The following is a 14,083-nucleotide window of genomic DNA, read 5'->3' on the forward strand; positions in this document are numbered from 1 at the left end:
TTAAAAAATATCTTTAATAAGTTTTGTGTTTGCTGGGCGTTGATCCCAAAAATGCAATAAATACTTACACATATATATGTAATCACTTTACTTCTATAGGATTGGGCTTGACTTTATTAACCGTTTTTCTAGGGTGACGCAATATGTGGATATAATATAACGCATAATATATAGGCCTAATATACATACAGTACATATATTGCCAATTCACTGGAACGCCTTTTCACTATAAAAGTTCGAGCCATCATTATAAAGCAACTTAATATTTACACGTATTCTGCATAACAATTGAAGATAAGCCGGAAATCGCCACTACATGCTAAACCTTCGCATTCGATTCAGACACCTTTGTTACTCATAACAAGCGTGTCATCTTCGGGTTGTAGGGTGGTTTTCACTAAACACCTACCTATCGGTAGCTAGTTGACCGAAAAGATCACCTAATTTTGCTAATGGCCTTCTTCAAGAATAGTTATCTGCCTACGACCCTATAGCCTACACACTCTGTCGTAATTATTTTCTGAGCTACAATATTGACACTATTTCCGGAGAATATTAGATAATGTTTCCTTATAAGGTGGGTAATCACACCTCTGTTGTTTAGCAACAACAAACGTGTGGTTAAAGGCGTCTTATGGGCCGCCGTGGCAGTTAGTTTCAACTTCAACGAAAGCTGTGTACAGTATACATAAACACCAATCCATAATCTATATGGCTATCGCCAACAGATATATGTCGTCCTCATTTTTAAAGACATGCATGTTCCTATATTCATATTACGAATGTTCAACTAATGCAGTGAAGCATACAAGCATTTACAGTTCAAACATCGAATTACGCCATACACTTTTCAATTACCGTGCCTCATCTCCAATCTAATCTTTGGAGTGCAAAATAAGTAAATAAAGAAATGCGAAATACAATGCATTACAGGCTATACATTAAAATTAGTACTTCACCATACAGGCAAATATACAATTCATAAGTGTCTACAAAATGCGAATAATGACACAGGACGAGTGGCCACTATTGCTTGACACGAATTGACACTATTGTTTTAAAAGGGTCATATAAAGACGCCATAAAACAGAGCTTAATAACTCGGTTCACAAGCATTATGTTATTTCGATATACCAGCTCAACGAGAATTTTTTCTAACAAAGTGACATTCGAACTTTAATACAATGCGTCAAGACTGCTTACTACAACTATACACTTTTGGTAAATATCATTTTCGATCATATCTGGATACTCGATCCTTATCCATAATGAGCTCCTAGTACTATAAAGACATATTTTATTCATTTCGGAAATATGCTCAGTTTCAAATCTTCCACTTGTTACGACATTCTGACACTGGTCAACAACATCTTTACAATCAATACAACTAATCTTGCTCGCATGATGCTTCTACTGGCAAAACACGGTTCATTTGTTATCATTACATTTGTATTTTAAGCTCCGACTATATACTTCTGATATCCCCTAACACTATCCTATTTCTAAAATCCAAAAAGGTCTGGAATCACCGTCCTATGTTTAGATCCGCGCTAATACAATAATGACGGCGACTAACGTATTATCCTATATCTAATGTGTGACGACCAACATCTGGCCATATGTCCAAGCTTCCGGTATCTAAATTCAGCTAACTTCCTCATCGCATCACTCGGGCATTTAACTTGGTGATGTATTTTCTAGTTTATGATGTCATGGTCATCAACCTCAATTTAATTTCAATTTGGGTTTCAACAAATAAAAAAAATTCATATAAACCTTTTGGGTTGCATCGTTATTCAACATTTTGATCAGTCCGTAGATTTTGATTATAATCCGTGATATCTCAAAACATACACAACAGTCCGTATTTTATATAGCGCCAATTAGCCATAGTTGCTACGCATTCATCAGCGTAACTAAATCCTAGAATTGCGGGTGCCTAATTGTGGATCTTTTGGTTATAATAACTGTGATTCCACGGTTTTTCCCGCTTCTATATCGACTCGTTTATCAATCCTTTTCCTAATTGTGTCACATTATAGTTCGCCTGAAAACATATTTACATATTTTATATCGGTATTTGCAAGAATTTACATAACTTCACGGGGCATAATTCTATGGAACTACTATAGTAGTATTATTACCTTTATTTTCCATTTTTGCCTTAAAAGCAAACAGGTTGTTGTAATTTCCACTCGGTAAAAAGCAGTGTGCCCATTAATGATTTTCCGTTTATGATACGGTAGATTTTGCTTAAGCTCCGGGACGGACCCTACGGTGCTCGCTGCACTTTCACCCAAGTTATATTGTTGGCTGTACTCGCTTCATACCGTAAGTTGTGACGCTGAACAAATGAGACCACGGGCATATTATAAAAGCAGTATCATGTACTGATAGAGCTCTCATATTCACCCATTTGAAATACGGGCCGGTTCCGTGAAATATGAACATGAAATGTTGGTATGTTGCTGTAGTCTGGATTCGTTTTCAAGTACCGGTACTGTTCAAGTCGTCTCCAAACGACTCTGCGGAACGGATTGACCTCAAGACGGATTGAAGCCGTCTGCCTTTTTCTCTTTTTCAAAAACGAGAGAGTCGGATTGACGAGTCAGCTTCGAAGCTGACCCAAACGGCCATGTAAATGGGCTTAATGATTTGAGTACTCGAATCTGAATCGAGTATTAATTTTAATGATTCGAGTCGAGTAGTAAAAGACGATTTTTTCAAGTACTGAAATTGTACGCTCCTCGCCACCAAAATTATAGTTTCGATACTAATTTTCACTGTGGAAGCTTTGGAACCTTGATTGGCCGTATCGTAGCATACAAAACATATGGTATAAAGCTACGAACGTTACTGGAAATAGCACATTTCCGAAGTCATGATCATCCCACAACATTGCCACGAAGTGCAATGAAATCGGTATGGTCGAAAAAACACCAAAGTATCTTTCATGTGAAGGATAACAGGCATTATATTCTTTATGGTCGCATACAAGGTACATATTTGAACTTGGACATGGTATATTCTGTTATGACGTCATAATGATTGAGACTCGAATACTCGACTCGACTCGAAGAATATTACGTGATTCAGAATCGAATCACTCAGGTACTCGATTTTGCCCAGCCCTAATTACGATGCCAAGAGCCCGCACGACAAAGACCAGCGCCGTCGAACGAAAGTCGCCGGACGCCGATGGCCGAATACTCGAGCCGATCGTGAACCACATTACACGACAGGTTGAGGCTCAAGTCGACTTGAAGCAGTTTGCCTTTCTCTCTTCGTCGAGTACGAGAGAGTCGGATCGACGAGTCAGCTTCGAAGCTGACTTAAACCGTCATGTAAATGGGCCTACAGATTGAGTGGTCATTGATTCTGGACCGATGAACGAATATAGAGTTAAATATACATAATCCAAGAAGGCGCTGTATCGCTCACATATGTACAATAGGGCTGTTCAAAAATAGCTTTTTTTCCTGAATCATGCTGGCTACGTGATTTAATCGTTAGGTTGCCTTAAAAAACGACGCACACCAAATTTAATTCATTCCATCCAATATTCGCGGATTACGTACAATTTGAAAATTTTCAATTTACCCAAAGATGCAAAAAAAAATTTTTTTTCAATCTTTTTATCAACCTCATCAAATTGTTGCGCTGTCTTCAAAGACGATGCAAAACAAATTTGACTCAATTTCAACCCGTAGAAGCGGAGTTATTTGAGTTTTTCGATGATAATTCTCGGATCAAGGATAATCCCGGAATTATCGAAGAAAAACTCGAATAGCTCCGCTTCTACGGGTTGGAATTGAGTCAAATTTGTTTTGCATCGTCTTTGAGGACAGCGCAACAATTTCATGGGGTTGACAGAAAATTTGAAAAAAAAAATTGCATCTTTAGGTTAATTAAAAATTTTCAAACTGTACGCGTCGGCCGCGAATATTGGTTGGAATGCATTAAAATTTGGTGTGCGTCGTTTTTTAAGGCAACCTAACGATTAAATCACGTAGCCAGCAAGATTTAGGAAAAAAAGCTATTTTTGAACAGCCCTAATGTCCAACTGTCAAACTACGTAAGTGATTGCATAGATTCAGTTTATAGTTACCAGCCAAACCAGAGAGTAGAGAAACGAATTGGTAAGATGCGCTATGGTTGAGGAGTGAATAAGCTATATTTGAATTCAATTCCAATAAAACAAAAGGTTTGCTTAGGGTAGGAACAGAGAACAGAACATTCTGACATTTTAGACATTCTGTTATTAAATTACTTTATTGCTAGTCTACGACAACGTAAGCTGTAAGCTCCGACCACTTCGTTTGTGGTCAATTTATTTGTGGGAGAACAATAAAGGCTCAGTAAAACTCACGATTGTGGTATGATTGGCTCTTACGAGTTACACCAAAGTTTCGCGAACAATCCGAACATATGCAAGACACAGAGATTTTTATCGTCATTGATTACTTGATGACTCGAAATTGACAGCTGTACTCAGCCTGTAACAAACATTCCTTTTGTGATGTCATAAGCAAATGCTTACCCTCATTGATTCATAATTCATTGGTAATGGGTCGAGTTGGGTGGTGATCCGGTAACCTGTAGCCTTGATTAGTATTTAGCATTCCCAATACGTTGCAGCCTTGTTTATCCATATTTCCACAGCCCAGAGGTGGTATCATGCAGGGATGCGGTAGCATGCAGCCGAAACAATAATTATGTATCCCTCTAGACCAGGGGTCTCCAACACGCGGCCCGTGGGCCGCATGCGGCCCGCGAGGTCATATTTTGCGGCCCGCGACCTGATTTGAAATTTCGGAAGAAGGCTTAGTAAAGTATTTTGAAATGCTGAAATTGATTTCATTTTTTTAAACATATTGTTGTTGTTGTTCAAAGTAAGTTATTCTCCTGTGTCCAATATCACTATTCCTCACTAGCTGATACGGCTTCGGCGATTGCATTATCATTCCATGGAGGAAGAACTTGTTGATATGACCATTCATATTGCCTTGACGGGCAATGGCCCACCACTGCCGAGACCGAGTCGCTTAGAAAACGACTTCGGGCTCCTCAAAAGATCAAGCTTTACGAGGAGATAGTTTTCCAGTAAGAACCGTGTCCAGGCCATCCGCAGCCAATCTACGACAGTAGAAGAAACGAATTGACTCCCTAATTATTGAGAGATTTGAATTATTCTTGAAATATTCTCCGCGCTGCACGCGGTTCGATGCGAGTTTGGTTCCGATTTTAATATAGTAGTGTGCTTATTGTTATCTGAGCCGTACAGTACAGATGCGAACAGCAGAGGAAATTGATGCGCCACATAAAGAAATACCTATTAGTAATCGTGTTCTCCTCGTGAAGGAAATTTGTTTCTGGTAGGCATACGTTTGGGCAAATCCAATATATTTCCACTATACCGACAATCCTGATGTGCGGTCGAGAGATAGCAACATGTAACAAAGGGGACTAATAACAATTCGCCCACGCAAAATGCAGCACAGCATTGATAACTTCGCTAAATGTTTGAACACACCCCCTGCATCAACTCTACCGGTGAATCTGATGACATGGGCTGAAAAAGGATAAATATTTGATAGTAAGGAAATGGACGTAGTTTATTTTTGTCCTTGATGTTTTTTGCGGCATATACACCGACTCATGATACACATGCACACGATCTGCGCATGCATATGCATACCATGAGTGCATGATGTGCATATGCCGCCGGACAAGGAAGGTACATATATAGACTTGTATGGCTTTCGAAGTCTTTCACCACCTCTCCATACTATCCCATTATTGCATGAGCATCAAGCGGGGAAGTCATGGATACCAGTTTTACTGATCAGGTCTTTGGTCTGACCCGGCCGGGGATCGAACCCACGACCTACCGATCAAGAAGCCGGACGCTTTACCATTACGCTATCTCGTCGATAATAGGTGAATAATAAGTAATAGGTGAAACTATACTGATATTAATGACGAAATTTCTCATGGTTGCGGAAAAATTTTCGCGCTTCGCTCATCTAGAAAACGAATCCCTTGACTATTCATAACATGACTACTCGCGATTTCGGTGTGCATAGTAAGCCGATATGAGTAAATCGATTAGTTTAGAGTTCACCGGCAACGGACAATGGACATGAAACTGCGTTCCCTATTATTATCTCCGTATTGAAGTCATGCGGCCCGCGGCCTCTACGAATTTCGAAAATTGGCCCGCGACTCATTTTGAGTTGGCGACCCCTGCTCTAGACATAATTAAATTAGCGTGTGTTGGCGGCCGTCAATATGCAATTTGAATGAACGAATTGGTTCCTAGGTCTTTGGGAGATTTAATTGAACTTGAAAATCTTATTCACGCTTGGTGCTATTCAGGGTGATTTTTCGTTTTGAATATAATAGTGTAATCTGCGACACACCGTACATAAACGAACCGCAAAAAAAATGATGCACTCCATAAAGAAATACCAAGACAAAATCGTGTGCGTTTCACGAATGAAGGTTCTTCTGCTACGTTTGGGCGATTCCAATATATATTTCTCCCGTGCCTACAATTCTGATGGGACATCAAAAATAACAACATGCAACAATGTCACTAATAAAGGCACCCCCTACATCAGCTATATTCCTTAATCTGATCACGTGGGCGACGAATGGCTAAATATTTGACAGTATTACATGAAACAACCAATAGTATCAATGCCCTATATCCAACATTTGGGAAGGAGCTCTGGAATCGACCTCAGTTTGAACATGAACCGCCAACCCGTTGGTGTTGCAGTTGTGGATCATAGCGCTAAGCTATCTCGCCACAATACATGGGGCATTGATTAATCGAATACGGAGAACAATGTCTGCCACAGTGAGATGTTTGTGGAAAACGGCCGCGACTAAACAATGGATATATAGTATCTTGATATTTGAAAATCTAATTTCATTGATCGTCTCACAAAATTACCTTTGATACTCGAATCTTTCGGGGTCAGCAGTGCTCGCGAGCAATAATTTTCAATAGCTGAAGATGACTCCTGAGGCAACCTTTCATTTTCCCAACCCAATCACTTCCCCATATTGGATAATATTCTCCGAATCATTTACGCACCGCTCATCACAGTAACGAATATTATTCATGATCATCCAAAATTCTAATTCCGTGAAACGTGTAATTGTTACTTCTATAACCAGTTGATACTCAGCCGCACGGGGTTGGTATTTCTAGAATGAGCTTACTAGATGTGACTTGAATAGAAATAGTCCCATTAATCTTTATCTTCTGAAGTGTCTCCAGGATATGCCTGTGCAGTTTCAACATTCACGTAAATATTTTCATCCATTTCTTTATTGCATAAATTACTTGGACACTTGACAACTACTATGTAGTACTACGATATCGATAAATGGTGACTATGCGAGAAGTATACATGGACATATGCTGACATGACACACCGACGTATGTGTAGGAATGTAATCAATAGGCCTGGACGATATGTGCCATTGAGGCAAGAATATTTTTCAAAACCTAATCATTATACAGTACAGCCTACGATTTTTTGTTACGATTAGTCAGCGCCCACTTGCAGCACGACCAATCTCTGTTTGCGTGCTGTTGTAATCCGTTGCTTACGTAGTGACGAGGAGTATGTATATGAAGCTATAACGCTTAGGTAGGGTGCTAACAGGGCCGAAACAGTACTATGTCAGCCCCTCTCCCCCCAAAAAAACATTGGCCTTGCGCCCCCATAAGGTCATAAACCAAGCGTATGGTCAATTAGACATGTATATATCGAAGTTTCCGGGCAACATGAGAGCAGTCCTTTACTGCCAAGGTTTTCTCGCTGCATTGGCGCACTTTTCGGCGTCCCACACTGACCCAAACTTTATATGTCTTGGTGCGGCCTGGCGCGGTAATGACCGATGCCGAAATGCCTATATATACAAATACCCAAAAACTAATTTCTGTTTTTTTGGAAAATGGCACCAAATACTATTTAATACAGGGGTCGCCAACTCAAAATGAGTCGCGGGCCAATTTTCGAAATTCGTAGAGGCCGCGGGCCGCATGACTTCAATACGGAGATAATAATAGGCAACGCAGTTTCATGTCCATTGTCCGTTGCCGGTGAACTCTAAACTAATCGATTTACTCATATCGGCTTACTATGCACACCGAAATCGCGAGTAGTCATGTTATGAATAGTCAAGGGATTCGTTTTCTAGATGAGCGAAGCGCGAAAATTTTTCCGCAACCATGAGAAATTTCGTCATTAATATCAGTATAGTTTCACCTATTACTTATTATTCACCTATTATCGACGAGATAGCGTAATGGTAAAGCGTCCGGCTTCTTGATCGGTAGGTCGTGGGTTCGATCCCCGGCCGGGTCAGACCAAAGACCTGATCAGTAAAACTGGTATCCATGACTTCCCCGCTTGATGCTCATGCAATAATGGGATAGTATGGAGAGGTGGTGAAAGACTTCGAAAGCCATACAAGGCTATATATGTACCTTCCTTGTCCAGCGGCATATGCACATCATGCACTCATGGTATGCATATGCATGCGCAGATCGTGTGCATGTGTATCATGAGTCGGTGTATATGCCGCAAAAAACATCAAGGACAAAAATAAACTACGTCCATTTCCTTACTATCAAATATTTATCCTTTTTCAGCCCATGTCATCAGATTCACCGGTAGAGTTGATGCAGGGGGTGTGTTCAAACATTTAGCGAAGTTATCAATGCTGTGCTGCATTTTGCGTGGGCGAATTGTTATTAGTCCCCTTTGTTACATGTTGCTATCTCTCGACCTCACATCAGGATTGTCGGTATAGTGGAAATATATTGGATTTGCCCAAACGTATGCCTACCAGAAACAAATTTCCTTCACGAGGAGAACACGATTACTAATAGGTATTTCTTTATGTGGCGCATCAATTTCCTCTGCTGTTCGCATCTGTACTGTACGGCTCAGATAACAATAAGCACACTACTATATTAAAATCGGAACCAAACTCGCATCGAACCGCGTGCAGCGCGGAGAATATTTCAAGAATAATTCAAATCTCTCAATAATTAGGGAGTCAATTCGTTTCTTCTACTGTCGTAGATTGGCTGCGGATGGCCTGGACACGGTTCTTACTGGAAAACTATCTCCTCGTAAAGCTTGATCTTTTGAGGAGCCCGAAGTCGTTTTCTAAGCGACTCGGTCTCGGCAGTGGTGGGCCATTGCCCGTCAAGGCAATATGAATGGTCATATCAACAAGTTCTTCCTCCATGGAATGATAATGCAATCGCCGAAGCCGTATCAGCTAGTGAGGAATAGTGATATTGGACACAGGAGAATAACTTACTTTGAACAACAACAACAATATGTTTAAAAAAATGAAATCAATTTCAGCATTTCAAAATACTTTACTAAGCCTTCTTCCGAAATTTCAAATCAGGTCGCGGGCCGCAAAATATGACCTCGCGGGCCGCATGCGGCCCACGGGCCGCGTGTTGGAGACCCCTGGTCTAGAGGGATACATAATTATTGTTTCGGCTGCATGCTACCGCATCCCTGCATGATACCACCTCTGGGCTGTGGAAATATGGATAAACAAGGCTGCAACGTATTGGGAATGCTAAATACTAATCAAGGCTCCAGGTTACCGGATCACCACCCAACTCGACCCATTACCAATGAATTATGAATCAATGAGGGTAAGCATTTGCTTATGACATCACAAAAGGAATGTTTGTTACAGGCTGAGTACAGCTGTCAATTTCGAGTCATCAAGTAATCAATGACGATAAAAATCTCTGTGTCTTGCATATGTTCGGATTGTTCGCGAAACTTTGGTGTAACTCGTAAGAGCCAATCATACCACAATCGTGAGTTTTACTGAGCCTTTATTGTTCTCCCACAAATAAATTGACCACAAACGAAGTGGTCGGAGCTTACAGCTTACGTTGTCGTAGACTAGCAATAAAGTAATTTAATAACAGAATGTCTAAAATGTCAGAATGTTCTGTTCTCTGTTCCTACCCTAAGCAAACCTTTTGTTTTATTGGAATTGAATTCAAATATAGCTTATTCACTCCTCAACCATAGCGCATCTTACCAATTCGTTTCTCTACTCTCTGGTTTGGCTGGTAACTATAAACTGAATCTATGCAATCACTTACGTAGTTTGACAGTTGGACATTAGGGCTGTTCAAAAATAGCTTTTTTTCCTAAATCTTGCTGGCTACGTGATTTAATCGTTAGGTTGCCTTAAAAAACGACGCACACCAAATTTTAATGCATTCCAACCAATATTCGCGGCCGACGCGTACAGTTTGAAAATTTTTAATTAACCTAAAGATGCAATTTTTTTTTTCAAATTTTCTGTCAACCCCATGAAATTGTTGCGCTGTCCTCAAAGACGATGCAAAACAAATTTGACTCAATTCCAACCCGTAGAAGCGGAGCTATTCGAGTTTTTCTTCGATAATTCCGGGATTATCCTTGATCCGAGAATTATCATCGAAAAACTCAAATAACTCCGCTTCTACGGGTTGAAATTGAGTCAAATTTGTTTTGCATCGTCTTTGAAGACAGCGCAACAATTTGATGAGGTTGATAAAAAGATTGATAAAAAATTTTTTTTTGCATCTTTGGGTAAATTGAAAATTTTCAAATTGTACGTAATCCGCGAATATTGGATGGAATGAATTAAATTTGGTGTGCGTCGTTTTTTAAGGCAACCTAACGATTAAATCACGTAGCCAGCATGATTCAGGGCGGGCCGCGTGTTGGAGACCCCTGATTTAATATATGTTCATTCAAGAACGAATTTTTGGCTCCCTTCGTGGTCGCCTCAACCCCTCCAATTGGGGGGGGGGTGACGTTCCTGGACACCATGTAGACGAAAATCGTGTATTCCGCCGTGAAGTTGAGTGCCAATCAGGAAACCAACACTTTTTGATCCGGAATGTTGCTTTCACGCCGATTCTAGTGGAAAAAAGCGAGTCAAATACACCAGTTATTATGGAAATCTACCCCAGGAATGGATCGGTTCTGTTTTTGTGTATCACTCCAAGAAAACGAAAAATATCTAGTTCGTGAAAAGCAGTGGTTCCCAACCGGTGGGGAATTCAATGGTTTCCGGTGAGGAATAGACGCATTTCTTAAGCAGTATATACAGGATCTTCTACATATCTACAGCGACACGTGCGCGATTACCGTTACAAGTTAACAAGTTAACATAACCGGAATGTATGTACCGAAAATAATATTGCGTGTTGTTCACAAAAAACTCATTTTCGCAAAACAACAGCAGTACTCGTATTGATTGTGAGGCAAACTGTAATGTTTTTTATATTATCTTTCATTGAAATGTTTCATTTGTTAAATATCATCGGCTTTCTTTACACTGCTTTCTTTACACTTTTCCAATAGCAGGTCCCTGCTAAGAGTCTGGTCAAATGTTACGGAGGGGCATTTATAAAGGTTATATTGGAGTTTTGGGTATAATGAAAAATGAAGACTCGGAATAAATCTGACGTGGGGGTTGAAGACAAAAAGGTTGGAAACCACTGGTGTAAAGTGAAGCACTACACTGTGGAATATATCTGCATATTGATTCAGGTATTTTGCTCGTTTTCACTCATTGTCATCATGCTACTTCCGCGCGTTCCGGCCATTGTAGGCTTAACGCCCTTTCGTTTAGAACTTAGGACCATCAAAGACCGTTTCCTGTCCCTGTATAATATTACATTTGCTACGTTAATTGTATTTATTATTTATGTCTCATGAACGTACTTTTGAAAGAAGTATTCAGATTTTGTACCACCAACCAGTCATTCCATGACAGGATTGTATTATTATCATTATTAGTATGCAAAAAATGTAGGCCTAGTAGTGGCGCTTATCTCCCGTAGGTGTCTGGTGCGCCACGGTCTGTAATTATTAGAGCCCAACCGATATTGGATTTTCGAGCCGATACCAATAAAACCGACATCTAACACCTTTACCGATAACACCGATATATTCAGCCGATATTCAAATAAGGTGGAATCCACCTCAAACTGCGCATTTTCAAAACTTCAGAGCATTTGTTACAACAGCTGTACTGCCATTGCCATACTCGAACATGAAATAAACCAGAAAGGCTGCATCTGGACACCTTGAAAGTGTAAGCTACATGAAGTACAGCAATATTTCCAGTGTAGCGGTCAAGGATTATAGTTTTCTGACTTCCTACCGCATGTTGTGACGTCTCGAAAATTGCCGGTATTTTTTCACCTCTAATGGCCGATAATTCTTTCAAATAGTGATATCGACTCGATATTATCGGCGAACCGATGATCGGTCGGGCTCTATTTATTTTACCTTCTGGTATAAGTTACTTTGAAATATAATCCATCCTCGGCTATATACGGATTAATACTTGAAGGAGTCTACGAGAAGATACCACGAATTCAGCCACATGGGTCTATAGTTCGAGCTGGCCCAAGAGGTTTTAAGTCGTGAATGGGATTTCATGATTACGGCAGGACTCAATGATAAAGGACCATTTAAAATCATATATTGCACAGTTTAACAGAAAATGGTCGACGGTTTCGGCGGTATTTTAATGAAGACAGAGCGGAGTATATGACCATACTATTTTAGGTGAATGGGCGGTAAGCCTACAGTGGCCGTAGCGCAGACGGAACATGATGACCTCAAATTCCGATATGCATGACGGAGTTTAGTTGACATGCAACTATGTAAATGATTATAATGCATCCCTTTATCTTTACATGCGTACAGTTCCTGCCAGAGAATTAGCGAATATTGACGGACAAGTGACTTCGTGTCTCCGATGGTCTCCTCAGGGATCTGACGATTGGGGGCAGACGAGACTGCTGATTTTGCTTTGCTGTCTATTATCTCGTCGCCGGGGATGCCTTTGTGACTGGCATCAAATTCATCTTTAAATATGTGACATGAGCAATATGTATGTTGTGCGCGCAACCAATTGCGTGGACTCCGCACAGGATCTAACAAGGAAGATACTGACTTCGCAAAAATCCGTATACTTTGTCCTGGTCCGGCACTCGGGCTAAAAATTCATTGAAAGTTCAATTTAAATGGACTTATTGTCACGGCTTGTGAAGACACAATCTCAGTAATATCACTCAAACTGTAAAGCGAGACGGTTCCATATGCACTCCATACCGATTGTGCATTCCAGGGTCGGGCAACATACGGCCCGCGAAGGGATTGTCAACCGCCAGCAGAGAGTTTCTGGTCTTATATGATAATGCAGCCATGGAAAGGTGGCCATGCAACTATAGTTCTGTTCGGGTCAACATACATTTGTGAGCAAATATTTTCGACCATGAAGATAAACAGACAAAGCTGAGTTCCAATCTAGCTGATTTTCACGTGCAGTCTTAGCCAAAGGTTTCTACGTCCGACATGCAACCAGAGTTCAAAGAACTTGTTGACAACATTGATCGTCCACGGATCTCATTGACTTCAACAGCAATTGAAGTATATTAGGTTCATAAATTCATTAAATATTATTTTGGGTTTCTATGCTTTCCATTTAAAATTGATATTATATGCGCTTTTCCAGGTGTATAAAATGTTGTATAGGTAAAACTTGTATAGGTGGATAAATACACGAATACTATATCGATATAGAATCCGGCCAGCCAAGTTCTTCATTTTCTCCTATCCGGTCCGCGAACAGGAGAATTTGCCCGCGCCTGGTGTATTCCGTATAATATTAATTGACCCGCGCTTATTTGCTTGATGGAATTTGTCGTAGTGAGCATTTTCCACTCTACATCAAGAACGTTGATAAATTAACTTAATCGAACGATCGCTCGATTTCAGCACTCGTATGATTAGAATTATCACTCGATTCAAATCGGAGTACTCGAATCGTCGTGTTTAGTCCTTGCTAGGGCTCGTGGTCAGTGGTTCCTGATGATTCAGGCATTACATGAGGTTGATTTCCAGGTGTCGAAAAATGTGATCGTATCATTTCTTGTTACCGTTGCCACTGGGGTCACGTAGATCGTGACGTAAACGTATCCTCAGCGTGTGTTGCAATTTGAACT

Source organism: Botryllus schlosseri, chromosome 7 (genome assembly GCF_051294905.1).
Source record: "Botryllus schlosseri isolate E-star chromosome 7, Bs_hap1, whole genome shotgun sequence".
NCBI lineage: Eukaryota > Metazoa > Chordata > Ascidiacea > Stolidobranchia > Styelidae > Botryllus > Botryllus schlosseri.